This window comes from Schistocerca serialis, unplaced genomic scaffold, assembly GCF_023864345.2.
Source record: "Schistocerca serialis cubense isolate TAMUIC-IGC-003099 unplaced genomic scaffold, iqSchSeri2.2 HiC_scaffold_759, whole genome shotgun sequence".
Lineage (NCBI taxonomy): Eukaryota > Metazoa > Arthropoda > Insecta > Orthoptera > Acrididae > Schistocerca > Schistocerca serialis.
In genome coordinates, this window is record NW_026048363.1 from 39428 (window position 1) to 52552 (window position 13125).

At 54.1% G+C, this 13125-nt stretch overlaps 22 non-coding genes across 22 annotated transcripts; all 22 read right to left on the reverse strand.

The window, feature by feature from the left end:
- Window positions 1-273: 273 nt before the first annotated feature.
- On the reverse strand, window positions 274-345 carry Trnae-cuc (transfer RNA glutamic acid (anticodon CUC)). Its single transcript has one exon. It is a non-coding gene; the product is annotated as a tRNA-Glu (tRNA).
- Window positions 346-790: 445 nt separating this feature from the next.
- On the reverse strand, window positions 791-872 carry Trnal-uag (transfer RNA leucine (anticodon UAG)). The gene has a single exon. It is a non-coding gene; the product is annotated as a tRNA-Leu (tRNA).
- A 736-nt stretch (window positions 873-1608) lies between these two features.
- Window positions 1609-1680, reverse strand: Trnah-gug (transfer RNA histidin (anticodon GUG)). The gene has a single exon. It is a non-coding gene; the product is annotated as a tRNA-His (tRNA).
- Window positions 1681-2060: 380 nt separating this feature from the next.
- On the reverse strand, window positions 2061-2132 carry Trnae-cuc (transfer RNA glutamic acid (anticodon CUC)). The gene has a single exon. It is a non-coding gene; the product is annotated as a tRNA-Glu (tRNA).
- Window positions 2133-2577: 445 nt separating this feature from the next.
- On the reverse strand, window positions 2578-2659 carry Trnal-uag (transfer RNA leucine (anticodon UAG)). Its single transcript has one exon. It is a non-coding gene; the product is annotated as a tRNA-Leu (tRNA).
- Window positions 2660-3395: 736 nt separating this feature from the next.
- Window positions 3396-3467, reverse strand: Trnah-gug (transfer RNA histidin (anticodon GUG)). The gene has a single exon. It is a non-coding gene; the product is annotated as a tRNA-His (tRNA).
- Window positions 3468-3847: 380 nt separating this feature from the next.
- On the reverse strand, window positions 3848-3919 carry Trnae-cuc (transfer RNA glutamic acid (anticodon CUC)). The gene has a single exon. It is a non-coding gene; the product is annotated as a tRNA-Glu (tRNA).
- Window positions 3920-4364: 445 nt separating this feature from the next.
- Window positions 4365-4446, reverse strand: Trnal-uag (transfer RNA leucine (anticodon UAG)). The gene has a single exon. It is a non-coding gene; the product is annotated as a tRNA-Leu (tRNA).
- A 736-nt stretch (window positions 4447-5182) lies between these two features.
- Trnah-gug (transfer RNA histidin (anticodon GUG)) lies at window positions 5183-5254 on the reverse strand. The gene has a single exon. It is a non-coding gene; the product is annotated as a tRNA-His (tRNA).
- Window positions 5255-5634: 380 nt separating this feature from the next.
- Window positions 5635-5706, reverse strand: Trnae-cuc (transfer RNA glutamic acid (anticodon CUC)). The gene has a single exon. It is a non-coding gene; the product is annotated as a tRNA-Glu (tRNA).
- A 445-nt stretch (window positions 5707-6151) lies between these two features.
- Window positions 6152-6233, reverse strand: Trnal-uag (transfer RNA leucine (anticodon UAG)). The gene has a single exon. It is a non-coding gene; the product is annotated as a tRNA-Leu (tRNA).
- Window positions 6234-6969: 736 nt separating this feature from the next.
- On the reverse strand, window positions 6970-7041 carry Trnah-gug (transfer RNA histidin (anticodon GUG)). The gene has a single exon. It is a non-coding gene; the product is annotated as a tRNA-His (tRNA).
- A 380-nt stretch (window positions 7042-7421) lies between these two features.
- Window positions 7422-7493, reverse strand: Trnae-cuc (transfer RNA glutamic acid (anticodon CUC)). The gene has a single exon. It is a non-coding gene; the product is annotated as a tRNA-Glu (tRNA).
- A 445-nt stretch (window positions 7494-7938) lies between these two features.
- On the reverse strand, window positions 7939-8020 carry Trnal-uag (transfer RNA leucine (anticodon UAG)). Its single transcript has one exon. It is a non-coding gene; the product is annotated as a tRNA-Leu (tRNA).
- Window positions 8021-8754: 734 nt separating this feature from the next.
- Window positions 8755-8826, reverse strand: Trnah-gug (transfer RNA histidin (anticodon GUG)). Its single transcript has one exon. It is a non-coding gene; the product is annotated as a tRNA-His (tRNA).
- A 380-nt stretch (window positions 8827-9206) lies between these two features.
- Window positions 9207-9278, reverse strand: Trnae-cuc (transfer RNA glutamic acid (anticodon CUC)). Its single transcript has one exon. It is a non-coding gene; the product is annotated as a tRNA-Glu (tRNA).
- Window positions 9279-9723: 445 nt separating this feature from the next.
- Trnal-uag (transfer RNA leucine (anticodon UAG)) lies at window positions 9724-9805 on the reverse strand. Its single transcript has one exon. It is a non-coding gene; the product is annotated as a tRNA-Leu (tRNA).
- Window positions 9806-10540: 735 nt separating this feature from the next.
- Trnah-gug (transfer RNA histidin (anticodon GUG)) lies at window positions 10541-10612 on the reverse strand. The gene has a single exon. It is a non-coding gene; the product is annotated as a tRNA-His (tRNA).
- A 380-nt stretch (window positions 10613-10992) lies between these two features.
- On the reverse strand, window positions 10993-11064 carry Trnae-cuc (transfer RNA glutamic acid (anticodon CUC)). Its single transcript has one exon. It is a non-coding gene; the product is annotated as a tRNA-Glu (tRNA).
- A 445-nt stretch (window positions 11065-11509) lies between these two features.
- On the reverse strand, window positions 11510-11591 carry Trnal-uag (transfer RNA leucine (anticodon UAG)). The gene has a single exon. It is a non-coding gene; the product is annotated as a tRNA-Leu (tRNA).
- A 736-nt stretch (window positions 11592-12327) lies between these two features.
- On the reverse strand, window positions 12328-12399 carry Trnah-gug (transfer RNA histidin (anticodon GUG)). Its single transcript has one exon. It is a non-coding gene; the product is annotated as a tRNA-His (tRNA).
- A 380-nt stretch (window positions 12400-12779) lies between these two features.
- On the reverse strand, window positions 12780-12851 carry Trnae-cuc (transfer RNA glutamic acid (anticodon CUC)). The gene has a single exon. It is a non-coding gene; the product is annotated as a tRNA-Glu (tRNA).
- Window positions 12852-13125: the final 274 nt, after the last annotated feature.

Below are 13125 nucleotides of genomic sequence, written 5' to 3' on the forward strand. Positions count from 1 at the left end.
ATCACATGTATACGAGCAAATGAACGTGCCTGCGCTGTCAGGACACTAACTACAGTGGTTAGCTGCATTCACCTCCGTGGCAATGTCTTGCAGTCCCCCAAGCCTCTTGACTACAGGTATGTGGCTGGATAACAAGTGGATAGACGCTTCATCTCTCTCGCCGTCAGGTGTTGCCGTGAATCATACTTAACGTAGCTTTCTGCACGCGTCAGCGTAGCGTCAGTCGAGCAAAGTCGAGACAAGTCGCATAAGAGGAGCAACAAAAACGCGCAATTCCGGTACCGGGAATCGAACCCGGGCCTCCTGGGTGAGAGCCAGGTATCCTAGCCACTAGACCACACCGGATAACGACGGCAGTGCTCTTTCCAGCGAACGCAGCAGCCACGCACGGTTAACTGACGACAACTGTAAAAAATCCACTCTCTCGCGTTATAGAACGGCGTGCCCCGGACGCATTTCGTGGAGACGAACGCCAGCAATGATGAGAGCAAAAGGTGCCTACAAATGCTGTCGTTGCACCACGCACTGTTCTACGACCATTCACCAAGCAGACGCTCACGCCTTGTTGTGCTGCTTCCTTTGCGGGCAATGAGTGCATCTGCCTTCGACACAGGAGACATTACACGCTTGGCAGCTGTGGGATTGGAACCCACGCCTCCGAAGAGAATGGTGCCTGACACCAGCGCCTTAGACCGCTCGGCCACGCTACCTACACAACACGCGCGTCACAAGAGCTGCGTCCTACCCCACGAGAACACACCGCAACGGCACAAAAATGAGACGTAAAAAGTGGCAACGGTGGGATTCGAACCCACGCCTCCGAAGAGACTGGTGCCTAAAACCAGCGCCTTAGACCGCTCGGCCACGTTACCGTTGCAGCAGCAGCGGCAAAACGTTTCCTTTGTACTACAAAGATCACTTCGAAATGGAAGTATCTTGGCATGTATTTCCACTGCTCTCCCACTGGAAGCGTCCCTTTAGGCCATCCACAGCAAGAAAAAGCCGTGCCCGCCGCATGGTAGCGACGCCACTTGTCTGTAGCTGTCGCAGTTAAGGAGACAGCGTCAAGAGACGTTTTCGTGCCGTGACCAGGTTTCGAACCTGGGCTTTCCGTAACCACTAAATTATCGTAGCTGTAACTGTCAGGCGGAGCTAGAATGCTCCATGTGTCAAACATATGTGAGCTCAAGGAGGTTACACTTGAAGAAAAAGCGGCAGGTTAACGCGATCACAGCGAAACCCCCGACAGCTACAGGACTCGAAACCGCGCCAACAGAGAGACTGGTGCCTTAAACCAGCGCCTTAAAGCGCTCGGCCACGCTACATGCGCTGCTTGGTGCGCCAGTGTTCCTAGCATTTGTACAAACAGTGCACGCCACAGCTTCCTGTTCTGCTGGGACTGGCTGCTCATCCATCGCACTTCAAACAACTGCCCTTTTCGACTACAGAGAGCAGCGGACGTCTGCGCTCTGGGAGGCGACATTACGTGTTGGGGATGAAGTGGTAGTGCAAACTGCGGCCTGCGGAACACGAGTGAAAAAAATCAAGAGAGTACTGTCATTTCGAGTACTCGTCATTGCAACGGCAGCAAGGCAAAACTTTCAAAATTGCCGTGACCAGGATTCGAACCTGGGTTATTGCGGCCACAACGCAATGTCCTAACCACTAGACGATCACGGCCATGGCCACGGAGGCGCCCGCGAAGGCAGCTGGCTGGAATGCAAGTGGCGATACCCAGCAAAGCCTAGGCCAAGGTGTACGCCACAGCAGTGTCAGACACGGTCTCCATCACATGTATACGAGCAAATGAACGTGCCTGCGCTGTCAGGACACTAACTACAGTGGTTAGCTGCATTCACCTCCGTGGCAATGTCTTGCAGTCCCCCAAGCCTCTTGACTACAGGTATGTGGCTGGATAACAAGTGGATAGACGCTTCATCTCTCTCGCCGTCAGGTGTTGCCGTGAATCATACTTAACGTAGCTTTCTGCACGCGTCAGCGTAGCGTCAGTCGAGCAAAGTCGAGACAAGTCGCATAAGAGGAGCAACAAAAACGCGCAATTCCGGTACCGGGAATCGAACCCGGGCCTCCTGGGTGAGAGCCAGGTATCCTAGCCACTAGACCACACCGGATAACGACGGCAGTGCTCTTTCCAGCGAACGCAGCAGCCACGCACGGTTAACTGACGACAACTGTAAAAAATCCACTCTCTCGCGTTATAGAACGGCGTGCTCCGGACGCATTTCGTGGAGACGAACGCCAGCAATGATGAGAGCAAAAGGTGCCTACAAATGCTGTCGTTGCACCACGCACTGTTCTACGACCATTCACCAAGCAGACGCTCACGCCTTGTTGTGCTGCTTCCTTTGCGGGCAATGAGTGCATCTGCCTTCGACACAGGAGACATTACACGCTTGGCAGCTGTGGGATTGGAACCCACGCCTCCGAAGAGAATGGTGCCTGACACCAGCGCCTTAGACCGCTCGGCCACGCTACCTACACAACACGCGCGTCACAAGAGCTGCGTCCTACCCCACGAGAACACACCGCAACGGCACAAAAATGAGACGTAAAAAGTGGCAACGGTGGGATTCGAACCCACGCCTCCGAAGAGACTGGTGCCTAAAACCAGCGCCTTAGACCGCTCGGCCACGTTACCGTTGCAGCAGCAGCGGCAAAACGTTTCCTTTGTACTACAAAGATCACTTCGAAATGGAAGTATCTTGGCATGTATTTCCACTGCTCTCCCACTGGAAGCGTCCCTTTAGGCCATCCACAGCAAGAAAAAGCCGTGCCCGCCGCATGGTAGCGACGCCACTTGTCTGTAGCTGTCGCAGTTAAGGAGACAGCGTCAAGAGACGTTTTCGTGCCGTGACCAGGTTTCGAACCTGGGCTTTCCGTAACCACTAAATTATCGTAGCTGTAACTGTCAGGCGGAGCTAGAATGCTCCATGTGTCAAACATATGTGAGCTCAAGGAGGTTACACTTGAAGAAAAAGCGGCAGGTTAACGCGATCACAGCGAAACCCCCGACAGCTACAGGACTCGAAACCGCGCCAACAGAGAGACTGGTGCCTTAAACCAGCGCCTTAAAGCGCTCGGCCACGCTACATGCGCTGCTTGGTGCGCCAGTGTTCCTAGCATTTGTACAAACAGTGCACGCCACAGCTTCCTGTTCTGCTGGGACTGGCTGCTCATCCATCGCACTTCAAACAACTGCCCTTTTCGACTACAGAGAGCAGCGGACGTCTGCGCTCTGGGAGGCGACATTACGTGTTGGGGATGAAGTGGTAGTGCAAACTGCGGCCTGCGGAACACGAGTGAAAAAAATCAAGAGAGTACTGTCATTTCGAGTACTCGTCATTGCAACGGCAGCAAGGCAAAACTTTCAAAATTGCCGTGACCAGGATTCGAACCTGGGTTATTGCGGCCACAACGCAATGTCCTAACCACTAGACGATCACGGCCATGGCCACGGAGGCGCCCGCGAAGGCAGCTGGCTGGAATGCAAGTGGCGATACCCAGCAAAGCCTAGGCCAAGGTGTACGCCACAGCAGTGTCAGACACGGTCTCCATCACATGTATACGAGCAAATGAACGTGCCTGCGCTGTCAGGACACTAACTACAGTGGTTAGCTGCATTCACCTCCGTGGCAATGTCTTGCAGTCCCCCAAGCCTCTTGACTACAGGTATGTGGCTGGATAACAAGTGGATAGACGCTTCATCTCTCTCGCCGTCAGGTGTTGCCGTGAATCATACTTAACGTAGCTTTCTGCACGCGTCAGCGTAGCGTCAGTCGAGCAAAGTCGAGACAAGTCGCATAAGAGGAGCAACAAAAACGCGCAATTCCGGTACCGGGAATCGAACCCGGGCCTCCTGGGTGAGAGCCAGGTATCCTAGCCACTAGACCACACCGGATAACGACGGCAGTGCTCTTTCCAGCGAACGCAGCAGCCACGCACGGTTAACTGACGACAACTGTAAAAAATCCACTCTCTCGCGTTATAGAACGGCGTGCTCCGGACGCATTTCGTGGAGACGAACGCCAGCAATGATGAGAGCAAAAGGTGCCTACAAATGCTGTCGTTGCACCACGCACTGTTCTACGACCATTCACCAAGCAGACGCTCACGCCTTGTTGTGCTGCTTCCTTTGCGGGCAATGAGTGCATCTGCCTTCGACACAGGAGACATTACACGCTTGGCAGCTGTGGGATTGGAACCCACGCCTCCGAAGAGAATGGTGCCTGACACCAGCGCCTTAGACCGCTCGGCCACGCTACCTACACAACACGCGCGTCACAAGAGCTGCGTCCTACCCCACGAGAACACACCGCAACGGCACAAAAATGAGACGTAAAAAGTGGCAACGGTGGGATTCGAACCCACGCCTCCGAAGAGACTGGTGCCTAAAACCAGCGCCTTAGACCGCTCGGCCACGTTACCGTTGCAGCAGCAGCGGCAAAACGTTTCCTTTGTACTACAAAGATCACTTCGAAATGGAAGTATCTTGGCATGTATTTCCACTGCTCTCCCACTGGAAGCGTCCCTTTAGGCCATCCACAGCAAGAAAAAGCCGTGCCCGCCGCATGGTAGCGACGCCACTTGTCTGTAGCTGTCGCAGTTAAGGAGACAGCGTCAAGAGACGTTTTCGTGCCGTGACCAGGTTTCGAACCTGGGCTTTCCGTAACCACTAAATTATCGTAGCTGTAACTGTCAGGCGGAGCTAGAATGCTCCATGTGTCAAACATATGTGAGCTCAAGGAGGTTACACTTGAAGAAAAAGCGGCAGGTTAACGCGATCACAGCGAAACCCCCGACAGCTACAGGACTCGAAACCGCGCCAACAGAGAGACTGGTGCCTTAAACCAGCGCCTTAAAGCGCTCGGCCACGCTACATGCGCTGCTTGGTGCGCCAGTGTTCCTAGCATTTGTACAAACAGTGCACGCCACAGCTTCCTGTTCTGCTGGGACTGGCTGCTCATCCATCGCACTTCAAACAACTGCCCTTTTCGACTACAGAGAGCAGCGGACGTCTGCGCTCTGGGAGGCGACATTACGTGTTGGGGATGAAGTGGTAGTGCAAACTGCGGCCTGCGGAACACGAGTGAAAAAAATCAAGAGAGTACTGTCATTTCGAGTACTCGTCATTGCAACGGCAGCAAGGCAAAACTTTCAAAATTGCCGTGACCAGGATTCGAACCTGGGTTATTGCGGCCACAACGCAATGTCCTAACCACTAGACGATCACGGCCATGGCCACGGAGGCGCCCGCGAAGGCAGCTGGCTGGAATGCAAGTGGCGATACCCAGCAAAGCCTAGGCCAAGGTGTACGCCACAGCAGTGTCAGACACGGTCTCCATCACATGTATACGAGCAAATGAACGTGCCTGCGCTGTCAGGACACTAACTACAGTGGTTAGCTGCATTCACCTCCGTGGCAATGTCTTGCAGTCCCCCAAGCCTCTTGACTACAGGTATGTGGCTGGATAACAAGTGGATAGACGCTTCATCTCTCTCGCCGTCAGGTGTTGCCGTGAATCATACTTAACGTAGCTTTCTGCACGCGTCAGCGTAGCGTCAGTCGAGCAAAGTCGAGACAAGTCGCATAAGAGGAGCAACAAAAACGCGCAATTCCGGTACCGGGAATCGAACCCGGGCCTCCTGGGTGAGAGCCAGGTATCCTAGCCACTAGACCACACCGGATAACGACGGCAGTGCTCTTTCCAGCGAACGCAGCAGCCACGCACGGTTAACTGACGACAACTGTAAAAAATCCACTCTCTCGCGTTATAGAACGGCGTGCTCCGGACGCATTTCGTGGAGACGAACGCCAGCAATGATGAGAGCAAAAGGTGCCTACAAATGCTGTCGTTGCACCACGCACTGTTCTACGACCATTCACCAAGCAGACGCTCACGCCTTGTTGTGCTGCTTCCTTTGCGGGCAATGAGTGCATCTGCCTTCGACACAGGAGACATTACACGCTTGGCAGCTGTGGGATTGGAACCCACGCCTCCGAAGAGAATGGTGCCTGACACCAGCGCCTTAGACCGCTCGGCCACGCTACCTACACAACACGCGCGTCACAAGAGCTGCGTCCTACCCCACGAGAACACACCGCAACGGCACAAAAATGAGACGTAAAAAGTGGCAACGGTGGGATTCGAACCCACGCCTCCGAAGAGACTGGTGCCTAAAACCAGCGCCTTAGACCGCTCGGCCACGTTACCGTTGCAGCAGCAGCGGCAAAACGTTTCCTTTGTACTACAAAGATCACTTCGAAATGGAAGTATCTTGGCATGTATTTCCACTGCTCTCCCACTGGAAGCGTCCCTTTAGGCCATCCACAGCAAGAAAAAGCCGTGCCCGCCGCATGGTAGCGACGCCACTTGTCTGTAGCTGTCGCAGTTAAGGAGACAGCGTCAAGAGACGTTTTCGTGCCGTGACCAGGTTTCGAACCTGGGCTTTCCGTAACCACTAAATTATCGTAGCTGTAACTGTCAGGCGGAGCTAGAATGCTCCATGTGTCAAACATATGTGAGCTCAAGGAGGTTACACTTGAAGAAAAAGCGGCAGGTTAACGCGATCACAGCGAAACCCCCGACAGCTACAGGACTCGAAACCGCGCCAACAGAGAGACTGGTGCCTTAAACCAGCGCCTTAAAGCGCTCGGCCACGCTACATGCGCTGCTTGGTGCGCCAGTGTTCCTAGCATTTGTACAAACAGTGCACGCCACAGCTTCCTGTTCTGCTGGGACTGGCTGCTCATCCATCGCACTTCAAACAACTGCCCTTTTCGACTACAGAGAGCAGCGGACGTCTGCGCTCTGGGAGGCGACATTACGTGTTGGGGATGAAGTGGTAGTGCAAACTGCGGCCTGCGGAACACGAGTGAAAAAAATCAAGAGAGTACTGTCATTTCGAGTACTCGTCATTGCAACGGCAGCAAGGCAAAACTTTCAAAATTGCCGTGACCAGGATTCGAACCTGGGTTATTGCGGCCACAACGCAATGTCCTAACCACTAGACGATCACGGCCATGGCCACGGAGGCGCCCGCGAAGGCAGCTGGCTGGAATGCAAGTGGCGATACCCAGCAAAGCCTAGGCCAAGGTGTACGCCACAGCAGTGTCAGACACGGTCTCCATCACATGTATACGAGCAAATGAACGTGCCTGCGCTGTCAGGACACTAACTACAGTGGTTAGCTGCATTCACCTCCGTGGCAATGTCTTGCAGTCCCCCAAGCCTCTTGACTACAGGTATGTGGCTGGATAACAAGTGGATAGACGCTTCATCTCTCTCGCCGTCAGGTGTTGCCGTGAATCATACTTAACGTAGCTTTCTGCACGCGTCAGCGTAGCGTCAGTCGAGCAAAGTCGAGACAAGTCGCATAAGAGGAGCAACAAAAACGCGCAATTCCGGTACCGGGAATCGAACCCGGGCCTCCTGGGTGAGAGCCAGGTATCCTAGCCACTAGACCACACCGGATAACGACGGCAGTGCTCTTTCCAGCGAACGCAGCAGCCACGCACGGTTAACTGACGACAACTGTAAAAAATCCACTCTCTCGCGTTATAGAACGGCGTGCTCCGGACGCATTTCGTGGAGACGAACGCCAGCAATGATGAGAGCAAAAGGTGCCTACAAATGCTGTCGTTGCACCACGCACTGTTCTACGACCATTCACCAAGCAGACGCTCACGCCTTGTTGTGCTGCTTCCTTTGCGGGCAATGAGTGCATCTGCCTTCGACACAGGAGACATTACACGCTTGGCAGCTGTGGGATTGGAACCCACGCCTCCGAAGAGAATGGTGCCTGACACCAGCGCCTTAGACCGCTCGGCCACGCTACCTACACAACACGCGCGTCACAAGAGCTGCGTCCTACCCCACGAGAACACACCGCAACGGCACAAAAATGAGACGTAAAAAGTGGCAACGGTGGGATTCGAACCCACGCCTCCGAAGAGACTGGTGCCTAAAACCAGCGCCTTAGACCGCTCGGCCACGTTACCGTTGCAGCAGCAGCGGCAAAACGTTTCCTTTGTACTACAAAGATCACTTCGAAATGGAAGTATCTTGGCATGTATTTCCACTGCTCTCCCACTGGAAGCGTCCCTTTAGGCCATCCACAGCAAGAAAAAGCCGTGCCCGCCGCATGGTAGCGACGCCACTTGTCTGTAGCTGTCGCAGTTAAGGAGACAGCGTCAAGAGACGTTTTCGTGCCGTGACCAGGTTTCGAACCTGGGCTTTCCGTAACCACTAAATTATCGTAGCTGTAACTGTCAGGCGGAGCTAGAATGCTCCATGTGTCAAACATATGTGAGCTCAAGGAGGTTACACTTGAAGAAAAAGCGGCAGGTTAACGCGATCACAGCGAAACCCCCGACAGCTACAGGACTCGAAACCGCGCCAACAGAGAGACTGGTGCCTTAAACCAGCGCCTTAAAGCGCTCGGCCACGCTACATGCGCTGCTTGGTGCGCCAGTGTTCCTAGCATTTGTACAAACAGTGCACGCCACAGCTTCCTGTTCTGCTGGGACTGGCTGCTCATCCATCGCACTTCAAACAACTGCCCTTTTCGACTACAGAGAGCAGCGGACGTCTGCGCTCTGGGAGGCGACATTACGTGTTGGGGATGAAGTGGTAGTGCAAACTGCGGCCTGCGGAACACGAGTGAAAAAATCAAGAGAGTACTGTCATTTCGAGTACTCGTCATTGCAACGGCAGCAAGGCAAAACTTTCAAATTGCCGTGACCAGAATTCGAACCTGGGTTATTGCGGCCACAACGCAATGTCCTAACCACTAGACGATCACGGCCATGGCCACGGAGGCGCCCGCGAAGGCAGCTGGCTGGAATGCAAGTGGCGATACCCAGCAAAGCCTAGGCCAAGGTGTACGCCACAGCAGTGTCAGACACGGTCTCCATCACATGTATACGAGCAAATGAACGTGCCTGCGCTGTCAGGACACTAACTACAGTGGTTAGCTGCATTCACCTCCGTGGCAATGTCTTGCAGTCCCCCAAGCCTCTTGACTACAGGTATGTGGCTGGATAACAAGTGGATAGACGCTTCATCTCTCTCGCCGTCAGGTGTTGCCGTGAATCATACTTAACGTAGCTTTCTGCACGCGTCAGCGTAGCGTCAGTCGAGCAAAGTCGAGACAAGTCGCATAAGAGGAGCAACAAAAACGCGCAATTCCGGTACCGGGAATCGAACCCGGGCCTCCTGGGTGAGAGCCAGGTATCCTAGCCACTAGACCACACCGGATAACGACGGCAGTGCTCTTTCCAGCGAACGCAGCAGCCACGCGCGGTTAACTGACGACAACTGTAAAAAATCCACTCTCTCGCGTTATAGAACGGCGTGCTCCGGACGCATTTCGTGGAGACGAACGCCAGCAATGATGAGAGCAAAAGGTGCCTACAAATGCTGTCGTTGCACCACGCACTGTTCTACGACCATTCACCAAGCAGACGCTCACGCCTTGTTGTGCTGCTTCCTTTGCGGGCAATGAGTGCATCTGCCTTCGACACAGGAGACATTACACGCTTGGCAGCTGTGGGATTGGAACCCACGCCTCCGAAGAGAATGGTGCCTGACACCAGCGCCTTAGACCGCTCGGCCACGCTACCTACACAACACGCGCGTCACAAGAGCTGCGTCCTACCCCACGAGAACACACCGCAACGGCACAAAAATGAGACGTAAAAAGTGGCAACGGTGGAATTCGAACCCACGCTTCCGAAGAGACTGGTGCCTAAAACCAGCGCCTTAGACCGCTCGGCCACGTTACCGTTGCAGCAGCAGCGGCAAAACGTTTCCTTTGTACTACAAAGATCACTTCGAAATGGAAGTATCTTGGCATGTATTTCCACTGCTCTCCCACTGGAAGCGTCCCTTTAGGCCATCCACAGCAAGAAAAAGCCGTGCCCGCCGCATGGTAGCGACGCCACTTGTCTGTAGCTGTCGCAGTTAAGGAGACAGCGTCAAGAGACGTTTTCGTGCCGTGACCAGGTTTCGAACCTGGGCTTTCCGTAACCACTAAATTATCGTAGCTGTAACTGTCAGGCGGAGCTAGAATGCTCCATGTGTCAAACATATGTGAGCTCAAGGAGGTTACACTTGAAGAAAAAGCGGCAGGTTAACGCGATCACAGCGAAACCCCCGACAGCTACAGGACTCGAAACCGCGCCAACAGAGAGACTGGTGCCTTAAACCAGCGCCTTAAAGCGCTCGGCCACGCTACATGCGCTGCTTGGTGCGCCAGTGTTCCTAGCATTTGTACAAACAGTGCACGCCACAGCTTCCTGTTCTGCTGGGACTGGCTGCTCATCCATCGCACTTCAAACAACTGCCCTTTTCGACTACAGAGAGCAGCGGACGTCTGCGCTCTGGGAGGCGACATTACGTGTTGGGGATGAAGTGGTAGTGCAAACTGCGGCCTGCGGAACACGAGTGAAAAAATCAAGAGAGTACTGTCATTTCGAGTACTCGTCATTGCAACGGCAGCAAGGCAAAACTTTCAAAATTGCCGTGACCAGAATTCGAACCTGGGTTATTGCGGCCACAACGCAATGTCCTAACCACTAGACGATCACGGCCATGGCCACGGAGGCGCCCGCGAAGGCAGCTGGCTGGAATGCAAGTGGCGATACCCAGCAAAGCCTAGGCCAAGGTGTACGCCACAGCAGTGTCAGACACGGTCTCCATCACATGTATACGAGCAAATGAACGTGCCTGCGCTGTCAGGACACTAACTACAGTGGTTAGCTGCATTCACCTCCGTGGCAATGTCTTGCAGTCCCCCAAGCCTCTTGACTACAGGTATGTGGCTGGATAACAAGTGGATAGACGCTTCATCTCTCTCGCCGTCAGGTGTTGCCGTGAATCATACTTAACGTAGCTTTCTGCACGCGTCAGCGTAGCGTCAGTCGAGCAAAGTCGAGACAAGTCGCATAAGAGGAGCAACAAAAACGCGCAATTCCGGTACCGGGAATCGAACCCGGGCCTCCTGGGTGAGAGCCAGGTATCCTAGCCACTAGACCACACCGGATAACGACGGCAGTGCTCTTTCCAGCGAACGCAGCAGCCACGCGCGGTTAACTGACGACAACTGTAAAAAATCCACTCTCTCGCGTTATAGAACGGCGTGCTCCGGACGCATTTCGTGGAGACGAACGCCAGCAATGATGAGAGCAAAAGGTGCCTACAAATGCTGTCGTTGCACCACGCACTGTTCTACGACCATTCACCAAGCAGACGCTCACGCCTTGTTGTGCTGCTTCCTTTGCGGGCAATGAGTGCATCTGCCTTCGACACAGGAGACATTACACGCTTGGCAGCTGTGGGATTGGAACCCACGCCTCCGAAGAGAATGGTGCCTGACACCAGCGCCTTAGACCGCTCGGCCACGCTACCTACACAACACGCGCGTCACAAGAGCTGCGTCCTACCCCACGAGAACACACCGCAACGGCACAAAAATGAGACGTAAAAAGTGGCAACGGTGGAATTCGAACCCACGCTTCCGAAGAGACTGGTGCCTAAAACCAGCGCCTTAGACCGCTCGGCCACGTTACCGTTGCAGCAGCAGCGGCAAAACGTTTCCTTTGTACTACAAAGATCACTTCGAAATGGAAGTATCTTGGCATGTATTTCCACTGCTCTCCCACTGGAAGCGTCCCTTTAGGCCATCCACAGCAAGAAAAAGCCGTGCCCGCCGCATGGTAGCGACGCCACTTGTCTGTAAGCTGTCGCAGTTAAGGAGACAGCGTCAAGAGACGTTTTCGTGCCGTGACCAGGTTTCGAACCTGGGCTTTCCGTAACCACTAAATTATCGTAGCTGTAACTGTCAGGCGGAGCTAGAATGCTCCATGTGTCAAACATATGTGAGCTCAAGGAGGTTACACTTGAAGAAAAAGCGGCAGGTTAACGCGATCACAGCGAAACCCCCGACAGCTACAGGACTCGAAACCGCGCCAACAGAGAGACTGGTGCCTTAAACCAGCGCCTTAAAGCGCTCGGCCACGCTACATGCGCTGCTTGGTGCGCCAGTGTTCCTAGCATTTGTACAAACAGTGCACGCCACAGCTTCCTGTTCTGCTGGGACTGGCTGCTCATCCATCGCACTTCAAACAACTGCCCTTTTCGACTACAGAGAGCAGCGGACGTCTGCGCTCTGGGAGGCGACATTACGTGTTGGGGATGAAGTGGTAGTGCAAACTGCGGCCTGCGGAACACGAGTGAAAAAATCAAGAGAGTACTGTCATTTCGAGTACTCGTCATTGCAACGGCAGCAAGGCAAAACTTTCAAAATTGCCGTGACCAGAATTCGAACCTGGGTTATTGCGGCCACAACGCAATGTCCTAACCACTAGACGATCACGGCCATGGCCACGGAGGCGCCCGCGAAGGCAGCTGGCTGGAATGCAAGTGGCGATACCCAGCAAAGCCTAGGCCAAGGTGTACGCCACAGCAGTGTCAGACACGGTCTCCATCACATGTATACGAGCAAATGAACGTGCCTGCGCTGTCAGGACACTAACTACAGTGGTTAGCTGCATTCACCTCCGTGGCAATGTCTTGCAGTCCCCCAAGCCTCTTGACTACAGGTATGTGGCTGGATAACAAGTGGATAGACGCTTCATCTCTCTCGCCGTCAGGTGTTGCCGTGAATCATACTTAACGTAGCTTTCTGCACGCGTCAGCGTAGCGTCAGTCGAGCAAAGTCGAGACAAGTCGCATAAGAGGAGCAACAAAAACGCGCAATTCCGGTACCGGGAATCGAACCCGGGCCTCCTGGGTGAGAGCCAGGTATCCTAGCCACTAGACCACACCGGATAACGACGGCAGTGCTCTTTCCAGCGAACGCAGCAGCCACGCACGGTTAACTGACGACAACTGTAAAAAATCCACTCTCTCGCGTTATAGAACGGCGTGCTCCGGACGCATTTCGTGGAGACGAACGCCAGCAATGATGAGAGCAAAAGGTGCCTACAAATGCTGTCGTTGCACCACGCACTGTTCTACGACCATTCACCAAGCAGACGCTCACGCCTTGTTGTGCTGCTTCCTTTGCGGGCAATGAGTGCATCTGCCTTCGACACAGGAGACA